At 39.1% G+C, this 14,072-nt stretch overlaps 1 protein-coding gene across 4 annotated transcripts in view; it reads left to right on the forward strand.

The window, feature by feature from the left end:
• Cflar (CASP8 and FADD like apoptosis regulator) overlaps positions 1–14,072 on the forward strand; it is a 43,106-nt gene that overhangs the window by 1,185 nt on the left and 27,849 nt on the right. The window contains exon 2 of one of the 4 annotated variants that reach the window (XM_047543188.1): positions 1,150–1,633. The exons of 2 other annotated variants lie outside the window; for them this stretch is intronic. The gene's annotated coding sequence lies outside the window, so the exon portion shown is untranslated. Of the gene's footprint in view, positions 1–1,149; positions 1,634–10,066; positions 10,199–14,072 lie in introns of those variants that run through there. One more of the 4 variants, XM_047543190.1, reaches the window with a different exon arrangement.

A 14,072-nucleotide genomic window follows, 5' to 3' on the forward strand; every position in this document is an offset into this window, starting at 1 on the left:
GGATGGCAGGCATGTTCTTTTTAATATTAACCAAAAGTGTAAAACAATTTACTCTTGAAATTAAGAGTAAAGATTCCAGGGAGCAGGAAGTAAATCCAAAGAGCTGACGCCCTCTAGAAGATTAATTGACATTTGAAATTTGTTGTTACACAACAGAGGGTGGAACCAACGGGGGATAAATACGTCATGTATTTTGGACGTTGATAAACTGGAATGATCTAAAACTAAGAACAGGGTCTGGCAGACTTGACCTGCAGAAAGAGAGTTCAGATAAAGTGGGATGGAAGTTTTGCTGTGGTTAGACTCTAGATTTTTTTTTTTAAGACTGTGGTTTGGAAGAGAACTTTGAAATGTGTTTATCATACGGCAAGTTTCTCTTTTTTTGTTAACACTTGTTTTACTAGTAGCTTTTAGGTCGAATGTCCTGGTGAAATTGTTGTACATTCGCTAACTGGCATTTACATTTTAACACTATTACTTGCTAACTAAAACCTGTTTCCAAAATGAATCCAGCTGCTGGTCTGCAGGGACACGTTGTGTCCTCCCTCCCTGGGAGGGCTGCGCAACAGGTCTAGGGGAGTGGTGGGCAGTTTTTTGAGAGTTGGCCGGTGGCGGGGGTGGGGGTGGGGGGGGCGGCTCAAGGAAGCTGAAACTGAAGTCAGTTTGGTCCCCTGAGCGTCCCTGGTCCCATCGCCGTTCCCAGTTGGGTGACGTGGCGTCCCAGCAGCGCCCTTTCAGTCTTGGTGACCTTCGGGTATCAGGCAACTTCCCGGAGCTCAGTTTTCGCCCTTTGACCAAACTCGGGGAATTTTACAATCTGGGGAGACAAGATCGTGGCCTTATGCAAATTTCTGGGTGCTGGGAGGGGGGATTCCGCAGACTGCTTTGGGCGGCGCCTTACCTGGCAGGCAGCATAGAGGAAGCCTCTAGGGCCCAGCGAGCAGTTCCCAAGAAGGCTGTAGCCAAGGCCACCTCTTGATGCATGAGGCTGGTGTGCAGTTTCTAGTCTGATCCGGAGCAGGCCTTAATTTGGTTTTCCCAAGCGTGTCCGTGTCCGAAGAGAGGACATTATATAGTGGGAAGAGCCGGTGGGTGCCCGGAGTGAGTAAACCAAGAACCTTACCAGCCCCTACTGACCCTTTTCCCTAGGCTGGAGGCGCCTTGGTCTACGGGAACTCTGGGCTCTGTCCTTCAACCCCTGCAGAAAAGGATTGAGTCTCCCGCCTTCTGTTCTTGGTCCCCTCCCTTAGACTTTTTGGGGACTCACCTACATACAGCACTGACTAGTGTAGCCCTTTTAAATCCCAGGAATGGGCTCTGTTTGAGGATGGGTGCTTCTTTGTAGAGCCCCCAAAGTTAATTAAACTCGTGTTTATGGACTCAAATGCCTCCTTGCCTTTAATTCATATCATCCTAACCAACATGTATTGAGCTCCTCTAGGCCAGGCAGAATTCTAGATACTCTTTCAATTTGGTTCTTGTCCCCATAACCGCACCAGGTGGTTGGGGAGACCAAGTAAAGTTACCTACGTAGACAATTTGGACAAGGTCCACTGCCAGCCAACCAACACAGGAGGAAACCCATGGGACCCGTGTGGGTAGGTGACCAGACACTGAAGGCAAATGTGCTCAGGTACATTCTTGTTTTACTTAGTATAAACCTGTGAGGCAAGAGACTCTGTTATTGTAATATTCTCTCTCTCTTCTGCATTTCACTCATGTCTTCTCCTTTAGGAAGTCTTCACAGGCTACCTCCATGAATGTCCTTCTTCTGTCCTTCTTTCACAAGCTTGATGGCAACCTTTGCACTTACCACAACATTGCATTTAACACTTTGTGTTGTAATACTTTAAAAACTTTTCAGTCAAGTTGTGATAGGATTACCTGGGTTGAATACCTGTGAAGCAGCTAGAGGAAGCCCCTAGAAATCCATTCCCTAGAGATAATTAGAGGTCGTACTTGAGTGTCTATTTCAGAAATTTTTACACTCAAATACAGTCTGTGAAGTGCTTTTAAATATATATATTTAAATATACATATACAATACATATATATTTATATAGTACTTATATATATTCAGTACTTATTTTATATGTTATATATAAATAAATGTACATGTATATTTAAATATATATTCAGTAATTATATATTTATACAGTACTATACATATTTCAATATGCATATTCAATACATGTATATATATCTTTTTATCCCCTTATTTTGTATAGTGTTGTTTCTCCAAACTGAATTTCGGCACTGGTGCTTGTTCTACTAATATCTCTGCTTTTTCCACATGTAAATTCCCTCCCCCTTGTCATCAATAAAAGATTTCTTTTTCTAATTACCACTTTTCTTGGTTTTAAGAATGTGTGTATCTGCAATTCATATTTGAATTCATCTGCTTGTTCAGATGCCCTTAATCAAGGTTTTACTTCCTCTTCAATTCTTGGCTTAGGGGTATAGTTTCTTCTTTGACCATGCACATTTTAAAGAAAATGACTTTATGCACATATATACACATACATGTATATATGTAAATATGTATATGTGTTCTCAAATTTTTGGAGATCAAATTGCTTCCTTTTCTACCCATTATACCTTGTCTTGTATTTATATTCCTTTAGTTGTCTCCATTTCTAGCCACTTTGTTTTTATATGGCCATTAAAGTTTTGACTAAAATGAACAGCTTCTTTGTTATTTTCTAATTAGTATTGATATTAGATTGTCATCTTTGGTAATTCATTACCTTTTACAAAAGACCTAAGTTCGACCAATTTGTTACCATATTCATATGAATATTCAAGATGTCTTCTGCAGCAAACCCTTCAATTGAAAAAAGGAATCCATTATCATTTTTATCTATGTACTTCAATTTTTCAATGTAATTGAAAACTACTCTTGTACTTAGTTGCTCTGGGTGTTTCCCAGGGAATGATTTCTTCTGATCATTTTACTTTACAAATGGGAACCAAAGCATCTTTATCTTGTGAAATTTGTGAGGTTTTGTTTTTGTTTTGTTTTTCTTCAAGTGTCCTTTAGATCTTTTGGGGGCTTATATATCCATTTGTTTCTTTTTTAATTGAAGCTTTCAAAAGTAGTTTTTAAAGTTAGACCTTTGTTTTAAAGAGTAGGCATTTGACAGATCTCTTGCTTGAATACCATCCGGTGAGTAGACCAGATTCCTTGCAACAATGACCAAAACTTGACTTGAAGTTAAATTTAAAAAAAAAAAATCTGTTCAGCATTTACTGAATACTTGCTAGTGCTAGGGAATAGAAATACGTAAATCTCCCTCTGTTGACTGCAACTTTTTCTAGTTGGGAAAGACAGATGCATCAGCAAAAGATTGAAAACCTGGCTATGGAACACCGTTGAACCTGAGTATGACTTTTACACTTGACTTGAGTTCTACTCTAATCCATAACTGTTATTTTAATCTGGCAGAAAATTATAAGGCTGTGTTCTAAATGCCCTGGTGGACCTATTACTGAAATGTGGTGGCACAGGGCAGTTATATATAGCACAAAGCTGTACCTCTGGAGAATAGATACCAGTTGCTGTCTGCCAAGACTTTCTGTAAACAAGTTGACTATCATTCAGTCTAAATATTGAATGAGTCTATTCCTTTAACCTGGGTGGTCACCAGGAATGTCAAGGAACCTAGAAGAAAGGACCAACTAAGAGATCAGAACCCAAGGAACAGGTTATGTCCCGGGGATCATGAGACTGAAGCAAATGGAGAACTTTTCTTTTCCACCTGTCTCCCTTTTTTTGAGCCACTTTTTATTCCTCAAAACCTTGAGGAGCTGGGCATGGTTGTTCATGCCTATAATCCCAGTGGCTCAGAAGGCTGAGTCAGGAGGATCACAAGTTCAAGGTCAGCCTGGGCAATTTAGTGAGACCTTGTATCAAAATAAAAAATAAAAATGACTGAGCATGGAGCTCAATGGTAGAGTGCACCTGTTTCAATTTCTAGTACTGGAGGGGAAAAAAAAAAGATCAACAACAATAACAAAAAACCTTGAGGAGAAGGAATGTGGTTTCTGAGTGCTGTTGCATGAGGATGTACTTCCATTTCCTCTAAAGGTGACATCAGATGGTGTAGATACCTAAAAAGTGAAGTTTAACCACCCACAACCCTATTTTGTACTACTTGGAACTGAGATCTGGTCTCTGAACCCAAGTTTTATCAAAGCATTACAATTTGAAATCTTGCTTAAACTCAGGCATCTTGGCCTATTGCTATTTTTTTTTTTTTTTCTGCCAAGGAAAAAGAAGACTGGAACAAATGGATAAATGCAGCAAATCACACATTGTTCTATGTTTTTTTCTCAATACAGTGAGTGAATAGAATAACAGCTCATTAAAAAGTAGATTTGTTTTAAACTTACACCATCTGGCCTGGGGCTGTAGCTCATTATAGTTCTTGCCTAGTAGGCTGGAAACCCCAGGTTCAATCCTGAGTCCTACAAAAATAGGTAAGTAAATAAATAAATGAAAAATTAAAATAAATATTGCCATCTCACATTAGTTTTGAGAATGTTAAAGGGCTGTCCTGTTAGGGGAAAAATACTTTAAATTTTAGGCACTTCTGAGTCATTGTAGAACTATTCTACACAGAGAATTGTGTTTGAAGATTAGACAAATGAAAACTGCGACATAAATTTTTAATATTAGAAATGACAGTTTATCAGGATTCAGTGCAAAGGATACATTTTTATCAAAAGTTAATGAGATTTGAACCTTTTGCTGAAAGGCCAGTGGATGCTTGGTGAGCTTGGTTGGAGACATTGTATTTTTCCTATTCAAGGCAGGGTCCTGCCAGCCCTAAGTAAGCCTGCATGGGGGCTTACTCAGTCGGATTCTTTCCATCATATTCTAAGTTCCCCTGAAACAACAGCATCATTGTATCATGGTTGCAAAAAATTCCTTTCAAAGCTGTCTCTCTCCTGGATCTAAAAATCCAAGTGTGATACCTTTTTAGATTCCCAGTTCCATCTTGCCTCACCCTAGGTTGCAAAGGGATGATTGAACGTTACACCGTATATACCTGCTGCAGTCGTGCCATGATTACCAGCTTGTTCAAGGCCTGTGAGGGCTGATCTTGGTAGGTCTGGCCAAGGCCTACCCACAGCCAACTGAACCTAAGAGCCTATCTACCTTCAAGAACCTCCATATATGACAATACCCAACTAACTCTTGCATAGAATAAGATAAATGCCAGAAAAGAATACAAACAGTGCTATAAGCAGGAGATGACCTGATTTGGAGATCAAGACAACTATGGAAGAGATTCCTTGAAAGAGGAAATAGAATTTCAACATGCAGAGAGTAAGAAGAGGTGAGGGCTTTTCTGAATGGAGGCAAATGCTTGAGAAAAGATGCTAGGACAGAAAAACACCGTCCAGGGAACACTGAGATACTTCATCTGGAGTTGGATCACGGGTTATACAGAAGTGGGGTGATTTCTTACACTTGGGCTTTGCAACAGAAATTTGCCCAGGAGAAAACTGAACTTGGTTAAGATGGAAGGGGGCGACTACATCAACTGGATTTAGCTTTGTTTCTCCTATGACTCTGCTCATGTTCCTGGATCCAGTGAGAGGCTTCACAATCTCCTTTTGGTCTAGATTCTCATTCTGTGATTCATTCTTTCATTTTTTTGTGGCTTGTATATGCCTGTTATGAACCAGGGATGTTGTTGGAAGTAATGTCAGATCCAAATTTGTAAGAACTTGCCTGAGAGTCATAGGAAGTCTGTTCTGTCTTAGTTCATTTTGTGCTGCTGTAAGAAAATACCTCTGACTGGGTGAGTTATAAAGAAGAGAGCTTTAATTTTCAAAATTCTGGCGGCTGGTATTTCTGACACCAAAGTGCTGGCATCTGGTGAAGGCAGCTTTTGGCTTCTTTGAATGCTGGATCCTCTGGAGAGGGGGGGAATAATATGTCCTCACATGCCAAAAAGCCCCTTTGTAAGGGCACTAATCCCATTCACATGGGAGGAGCCTCATGGCCTGACCTCCTAAAAGCCCCACTTCTTAACTCTTCTACATTGGCAACCCCTGAATTTTGAAGGGTATATATTCAAGTCAGAGCAGCCTCATTAAATAACTTAAAAAATGCCTTCTAATTTTGTCTTTTAATGGTCTTCTAGAGGATGTTTGAGTTTGTAGCTGCAACATTGCAGAAATCAGGAACCACATGGTGATGTATTATTACACATCCTCATTTTAAATATTTTGAGGGGGCCGTGAAATGGCATTTCAGACACTATCTTAGGTTTAAAATGCCTGCAGATGGGGGAGGAAAGATAGGTTTATTATATCAGCTGCTCCAATTGCCACAGGCACAGCCCCCATCTGTGGGTCCTGAACATAATTGGAGTGGGTTCTTTTGTGTTAGAACTGAATGCATAGAACATCCGTGAGAGGGCCCTGTTATATGCCACTCAGAATCATGCAACTCCTCCTCCTTTGTCTTTTTAGTCTTCTGGGTGACTTTTTCAAGTACCTTGTTACTGGGGCTTTCCCAACACCTGAAAGTTCTAGGTTTGCATGCTGCTTTCTTTAGCTGGCAAGATGGTCTTTGCCCTATTGCCACCCAGGGCTGCCAGGTTGCTAAGACATTTTATTTGCTTTCACACTGTGGCTCAGCAAACAGGACCTTGGTTTCATGCCATGCCATGACCTTGGTTCAGGTCAAAGAGTGGAACGTTAAGTATGTCTTTGGATAGATTAACCAGTCATGCTGGTCATTGTGCTACTGATTACAGGGCACATTATGTGCTTTGGATACAAGATGGTTTGAATTGACATTCTGTGAGAAGGGTTGAGAAGTCTGACCAATGCTCCCACATTTTACTGTCACCTCCGAGGGCAAAATGCTGGGTGACAGAGGGGTATGCTAAGTGTTTTACTTGAAGTTTATATGTAGTATGGGGGTGGTAAAAAGAAGTTACTGACCGACTCTGAGAGCTTTTCCCAGAAAGGTTATACAGTAGGAGGAGATGCCACACTTGGGCCTGAAAGCCCCGAGGGGTTTTGTTAGGCAGATAAGGGGAAGTGGGTAAAACAGGAAAAGGCACTTGGGAAAGGACTTGTTGAATCAAGAAAGTGAGTGGATCCAAGCATGAACTTCAACTTCAGAAAGTTTGTTCAAATAGGAGATAGATTTGGAGAGGGTAGGTCAGAGAAACAAGTCAGGGTGAGAGATGGTTACCAGAGAGCTCCAGCTTTTAAGAAGGAGGTTCAGAAAGAGGGTGCTGAGGAGTGGGAGGTTACAGAAGGCCTGGGTAGAATGTAGTTTGTGAGTTCAGCCCGGGGAGGAGTGTTTCAAGGAAGGATTAATGAATAGCAATCAAACAAAGAGGACTAATTTTTATTTTTGTTTATTTTAAAATAAAATTTGTGTATATTTATACAACATAATGTTGTAAGATACATGTATAGTAAAATGGTTGCTATAGTGGAACAAATTACATATCAATCTTATGTAGTAGCTCATTCCCCCCACCCTTATCCTCCCCCCCCCCTTTCTGGCAAGAGCAGCTGTAATCTATTAGTTTAATGAAAATTCTGAATACAATGCACTATTATTAAGCATAGTCCTCACGTTGTACACCAGATTTTTCACTTCTTCCTCCTACATATTTGCGACTTTGTATCCTTTGACCTACATCTCCCCATTTCTTCCACCCCAAGCTCTGGTAACCACTGTTTATTCTCTATCTCTACATATTTAACTTTTTAAAACGTATTCTACGTATAAATGAGGTCATGCAATACGACATACTTTTCTTTGTGTTTGGTTTATTTCACTTGGCATGATGTCATCTGTGTTCATCCATGTTGTAGCAAACAGCAGCAACTTTTCCCTTTTGAAGGGGTGACTAATATTCCACAGTATATATACACCACAGTTTATCTGCTTGTTTCCATATCTTTATCTTAGTTTATCTTTGTTTGTTTCCATATCTTGACTGTTGGAAACCATATTGCAACAAACATGGGCATGCAGATATCTTTACAAAGCAGAACTTTCATTTCTTTTGGTGTATATACCAGAAAAAGGATTGCTGGGTCTGAAAGAACTTCTAAGCGCCCTGGACGTGGCAGCTAGGAGATCACCAAGGCCTTGACAAGAGTGGCATCCTCAGGGCCTTTCTAGGGTGAGAGGAATGAGGTACTTACTTTCATACAACATTTCAGGGAGTGCTTGAAAACTCAGTCAAGATAAATAATATTTTAGTGCAACATTTAAAAATATCAACATAATTGCTAAAATCTATAATGAACCAGTTGTCAAAATTTTAAACAAAGACAGTAAGAGCATTACTGATGTTTCCTTTTGCCTCAGATTCCAGTCTGGCTTGGCATTGAGTGTCACGGTATAAGGAAGATGGTGGGGATGGGGCCTGCTGAGTGAAATTGAAGCACTGAGTGTAGACTCTGCATTCATGATGTCCCAGCTTCAGGTGAAAGGAAATAAAATGAAAGCATGGTTGGTCTAAGGGGCCTCCGATTTAAGGACTTTTGGGGTTTATTTCTTGTGTAAGATAGAAGAGACTTGAACATGGGGAGTAGTCCCTGCAATCTCTGATGAAATCATTGGTGTACAAGAGGGGACAAATGGAATTGGCCCTGGAAAAGCTGAGGGACAGGAGGTACCAACTGGGGCAATGGAAAGGTGAGAGGTTGTAGGAACTCATGTCTTATAAATTGCAAGGTCATTTATGAGGGAATGCCCCCAACAGAAACAGCAGCAGTAGGTGGTGGTAGGATGGAAGACAGCTGTGCAGGATGGAGTTGACCCAGGAGGTGTGGAAACAGAGCTGACCAGGGTCCTGTAAAAGAAACGGCTGAGCAGCAGAAGGGGCCCAGCTGAGACTGGAATTCACAGGGTGTGGTGTGCCAGTTTCCATGTTAGGTCATCTTTGCTTCCTCCCTTCTGAGCTGCTTGCTGATCTAGGTGTACAAGTGCAGAAACTCAGAACCTGAGACTGGGGTGCAGGGTGACCAACCATCCTAGTTAGCCCAGGACAGGTAGCCTTCCTGGGATCAGGACTTGTAATGCTAAAACTGGAAGGTTCCAGGACACCAGGACCATTCACTTACCTAAGGTGTTATAGGATTGGAAGACAGGAATTGAACAGATAAGAGAATTGAGGGTGCTGGCCTGAGAGTTTGGAGAATGTGCTCCAGGTTTGGTCTGCTATCACCCTACAGCATTGTTCATAATTCATCCATTTACTCATCACATACTAACTGAGTACTCACTATGAGTCAGGCACTGGGATCTGCGCAGAGGATTTAAGGGCAAAGAAGAAATAAATGCCCACATAAAATATCCTTCTGTGGTTGTTAAGATCTGTTGGTGCTCAGGACCCATCTCTATTTAGAGGGTCTCTTCTGAGCAGTACTTCTGTCTAGAAAACTACAAACTATATTTTCCAGACTCTTCTAAAGCTAGGATGTGACTAAGTTAGGTACATTCAGGGAAATGTTACAAAGGAAGTGGGTAGAGACCAATCCTTTGCTCCTCTTAGTTTCTCTGCTGGTGAGGAGGGTGGTAGTGATATGGGTATGGGGAACAGTGTTAGCATCCAGGTATCAGCTTTTTAAGTGTTGGAGGCATGTGTGGCTGTGTCTGCTCTTATGGTGGCCTCCTGATTGCCCACTGCTCTGGTCCAGGAATGTGGTTCTGGGAGCCCCAGGAGTCTTTGCTAGAAACAGCCTAGAGCCCCTTCCTCCAGCCCCAATGCTCCTTTCGTGAGCCATTAAAAATCACCTGTTTAATGTAAGCTTTGGTTGGTGTTTTACGTAAGCTTTGTTTGGCGTTTTAAACAATGATTGGCAACGGCCTCATGATTTCTACCAGAGAAATGAAACTGGAACTTGACTTAGGGTGTAGCTGCTCTGGTTGTGGAGGTTACAGACAGTGTGTCCTAATCTGGGGATTTTGTGTGGGGGTGGAAAAGAAGGAGAGACAGTCACTGAATTTGAATGTACCTGAAGAAAAGTACATTTGAAATTCTAGAAATCACACAGATGCCAGTTTTGTTTGGTAAGGGAAGGCTAAATGGCCAGAAACAATGATAAAATGAAACAAATGGGATAGAGGTCTTGATCCTGCAGGGTTGGGTATCTGAAAGCAACCAAGAAAAAGAGTTGGACTTGGACAGCTCCTTTCCCTCTCCAGGTAGGATGGGGTTGGTAACTGATGGGCACAAATCCTTTTATAGAGTTTTCTACAACCACTCCTTATCCTTTGAACCATGTTAAATAAAATCTGACCTGTTCTTTTTGATAAAATCTAACCTGTTCTTTTTGAGGATAACTTTAGGAAAGGAAGTCTTGTTTTAAGGTACATGTACACCAAGGAAACTCTGTGTGGCCTGCACTTTTTTTTTCAAAACTGTGTTTATTTTAAATGGTAATTTTTAATGGAACTGGTAAAGGCTGAGTACAGAAGAAACAGAAACTAATTTTTCAGTTTCCAAACCTGTAAGATTTCCTTTTGACTTATTATTATTCTGTGGTCAGAGAATGTGGTATGAGGGCCACGAGTCCTTGCTTATCTGAAGTTTTTCTTCCTTTGGTTTCAGTTGCCCACAGTGAACTGTGATCTAAGAATATTAAATGAAAATATTCAAAAATAAGCAACTCATAAGTTTCTAATTGTGCACCGTACTGAGTAGTGCAATGAAATCTTGCAGCATCCTGCTCAGTCCTGCCTGCAATGCAAATTTTCCCTTTGTCCAGAGTTTCCACACTGTATGTAATACCCTCCCATTAGTCACTTAGTAGCTATCTAGGTTATCAGATCAACTGTTGCAGTATGTATGCTGGAGTAACACTTATTTTACTTAAAATGTCCCCAAAGCACAAGAGTAGTGATGCTGGCAATTTTATTATAGTATGTTACTATAATTGGTCTATTTTATATTGATTGTTGTTGTTAATCTCTTAAGGTACATAATACATAAATTAAAATTTATCATAATTATGTATATATAGGAAAAATCTTAGTACATGTGTGATTTGGTATGATCCACAATTTCAGGCATCCACTGGGGCTCTTAAAATTTATCTTTCTCAGATAAAGGGACTATTACATATTTATTTTAATATCTGTATATCTGTCACTGAACTTATGAAGAAAAATATTACAAATTTAGCCATTTCTCCTTTGTATTTTTTTGGGGGGGGGGTTCTGTTTTTTTCTGGTGCTGGAGTTTGAAGCCAGGGCCCTGTGCTTACAAGACAAGCACTCTACCAACTGAGCTATATTCCCAGCCCTCTCCTTTGGATTCTTATCTAGTCACAGTCCCTTCTTCCCAAAATGAAAGTCACTTTACTGAATTTGAAATTTATTATTATGTAAATTTCAATATTTTCACTATATGTATATATATACACACTATATATATGTGTGTATATATGTATCCCTAAATAATATAACATATGGTATTTTTTGATATTTAGAATCTTAAAGTCAATTAATCATAATATATGCATCTTACCTTTTGCCTCAACAAGAATGTTTGTTTTTTGTAAGATTTATGTAATCACACAGTTCATTCCTTTTTTTTAGGGCTGTATAACATTTCATTAAAGAAATATTTTTTTCAATCTCTTTTAGATGGGCTTTTGGGTGGTTTCCAGTTTATTTTTCTGTTTGCTCTAATATCTACTGCTATAAGAAACATTTTGGACGTGTCTTGGTGTACCTGTCTGCAGGATTTTAAAGGATGTTTACATAGGAATGAAATTTTCATGTCATGGAGTAGTATGTGTTTTCAGCTTTACCAGATGTTGCTAAATTGTTCTTCAAAGTAGCTGTATCAATTTTGAATTCCTCCAACAATGCATAAAATTTCATATTTCTCTGACATTTGGCAACAGATGTTAGCAATTGACCAGTGTGAAATAATATCTCATTGTAGTTGAAATTTACACTTGTCTGACCACTATTCAGGTTTGAACATTTTTTTTTCATGTGTTTAGTGGCTTTCCTCTTTTCCTCTGTCATATAAATTTAGAATCAGCTTGCCAAGGTCCATGGCAAAATTTTTTTTGGCTTTTTGATTGGACTTATATTAAGTTTATAAATGTGCATGAAATTCAGTACCTATGTGATATTGAACTTTCTGTTTGTGATTATGGTATTATGAAGATATTGATTTCTTCAGTTATCTCTATCTTAAATGAAGTCTTCAATAAAGTAATTTGTTCTTTAAATGTCTTATTAACCAATGTTAGGTTCATTCTATGTGGCTTATGAATTTTATTTTAAATAGTATCATTTTGAAATCTACCTTTTATTCCTGTTTGTTGCTAATTATGGAAATATAATTGGCTTTTATTTATTGATCATGTATCTCAAAACCTTTAACCTGTTATTAATTCTAACATTTTTCTTATTAATCCACTTGAGTTTTCTGTGTAGAAAAATCTTATTGCCTGTGAATAATGATAGTCATTTCTTTTGTTCAAGTACTGATATTCTGTCTTTTCTTCTTTTACTGAGCTGGCTCTGTCCTTCAGTATAATTTTGAATAGAAGCGATGATCATGCATATCCTTGTCTCAATCCTGATTTGAGGGGATGCTTCTAACATGGTATCATTAAGTACAATATTTGCTGTGGGTTCTCCCTTTTTGTAATTACTATTTAACTCTTTTTAGGTTGCTGTCTAGTAAGATAAATCCCTTGCTTTTAATCCATAGTCAGTTTTTTAGGGAGCTTACATCTTTATTATATTGGAGCTCTCTACTCATGAACAAAGTATGGCTCTCTATTTATCTAGGCCTTTATTTATGTCTTTTCAATAATTTATAGGCTTTCTCCTTTAAGATCTTGCATATTTTGTGTTAGAATCATTTCCATGTTATATTTGATGCTATTATATACAATAAATTATAAACAAATACCACTGTAATGTTTTTAGCTCTTTTTTCTTTTTGATTTCCTACAATTTTACTTATTTTCTTAACATCTCAACAGTGTATTTGAGCAAATGTTTTTATGTCGTATCCCACATCTCTACATACATTATAGCCAGGTTTTTTTCCCAGATTATTTAACACAAGATTTCTCAGCCTCAGTGCTATGAGCTTTTTGGGCTGGATAATTCCTTCTTGTAGGGGAATGTGCATTGTGGGATGTTTAATAGCATACCTGGCCTCCAGCCACCAGATCTCAGCAGCACCACCTGGAGATGGTGACCAAAAATGTCTCTAGATGTCATCAAATGTCTCCCGAGGGCCAAAATTGCCGTGGATAAGAACTATTGATCTGACACCTATAATATTGCAGAAATTTCCCTTATGTCTTTAAATTTATTTTAAGATAACTATATTTTAAATTCTTTCAGATGTAGGTTCCTAGGATGTGAATTCTGTTTGTTTTGTCTACTGTCATGGTGATTTTTATTTTTGTGCATAGTGGTTTTTAAACATGCGTTTACCTTCTGCAGAAACTCTTCCCCCGAATCTCACTGTTGAATTGGGAAGGTGGTCCTATGAGGAGGTTTCGTGTTTGCTTCTGAAGACATTAAGGGCTTCCCTAGTCTTAGAGTAATGTTGATGTTCATTTCTTGCCTTCAGTTTAAAGAAACCCCAGTCAGCTCATGGTTATTTGGATCCTAGTCTGACTCCTCCCTTACATGCTTTTCTTTCTTAAGCCCAACATCTCTAGCCACAGTTAACTGCCCCCACCATGGCCCCAAGCCTGCCTACACTGGTAAGTGGTGGCATCTAGGTGGCCTGGCTCCATGTAGGGATCTGTATTTTTCTTTTGATATTTTCTCAGTGTGCCAGATGCTACCACTGAGTAATTTGGATTTTACTGCCAAACTATACCCCCGTTAGCACAGAGAGAAGATGGTTTGCCAGGGCTCTTGTTGAGTGTGCGTGACTGGCAGAAAGCAGTCGTGGGTATAACAGTTGGAGAAGATGAACTGAGCAGATAATGTTTCTTTTTAAAAAAAATTATCTAATTTTTTAACTCTTAATGGCATTATTATGTCATTGATAATTACATTTAAATAGAGGACTGTTTTTAAAAGTAGA

Source organism: Sciurus carolinensis, chromosome 3, assembly GCF_902686445.1.
Source record: "Sciurus carolinensis chromosome 3, mSciCar1.2, whole genome shotgun sequence".
NCBI classification, from domain to species: domain Eukaryota; kingdom Metazoa; phylum Chordata; class Mammalia; order Rodentia; family Sciuridae; genus Sciurus; species Sciurus carolinensis.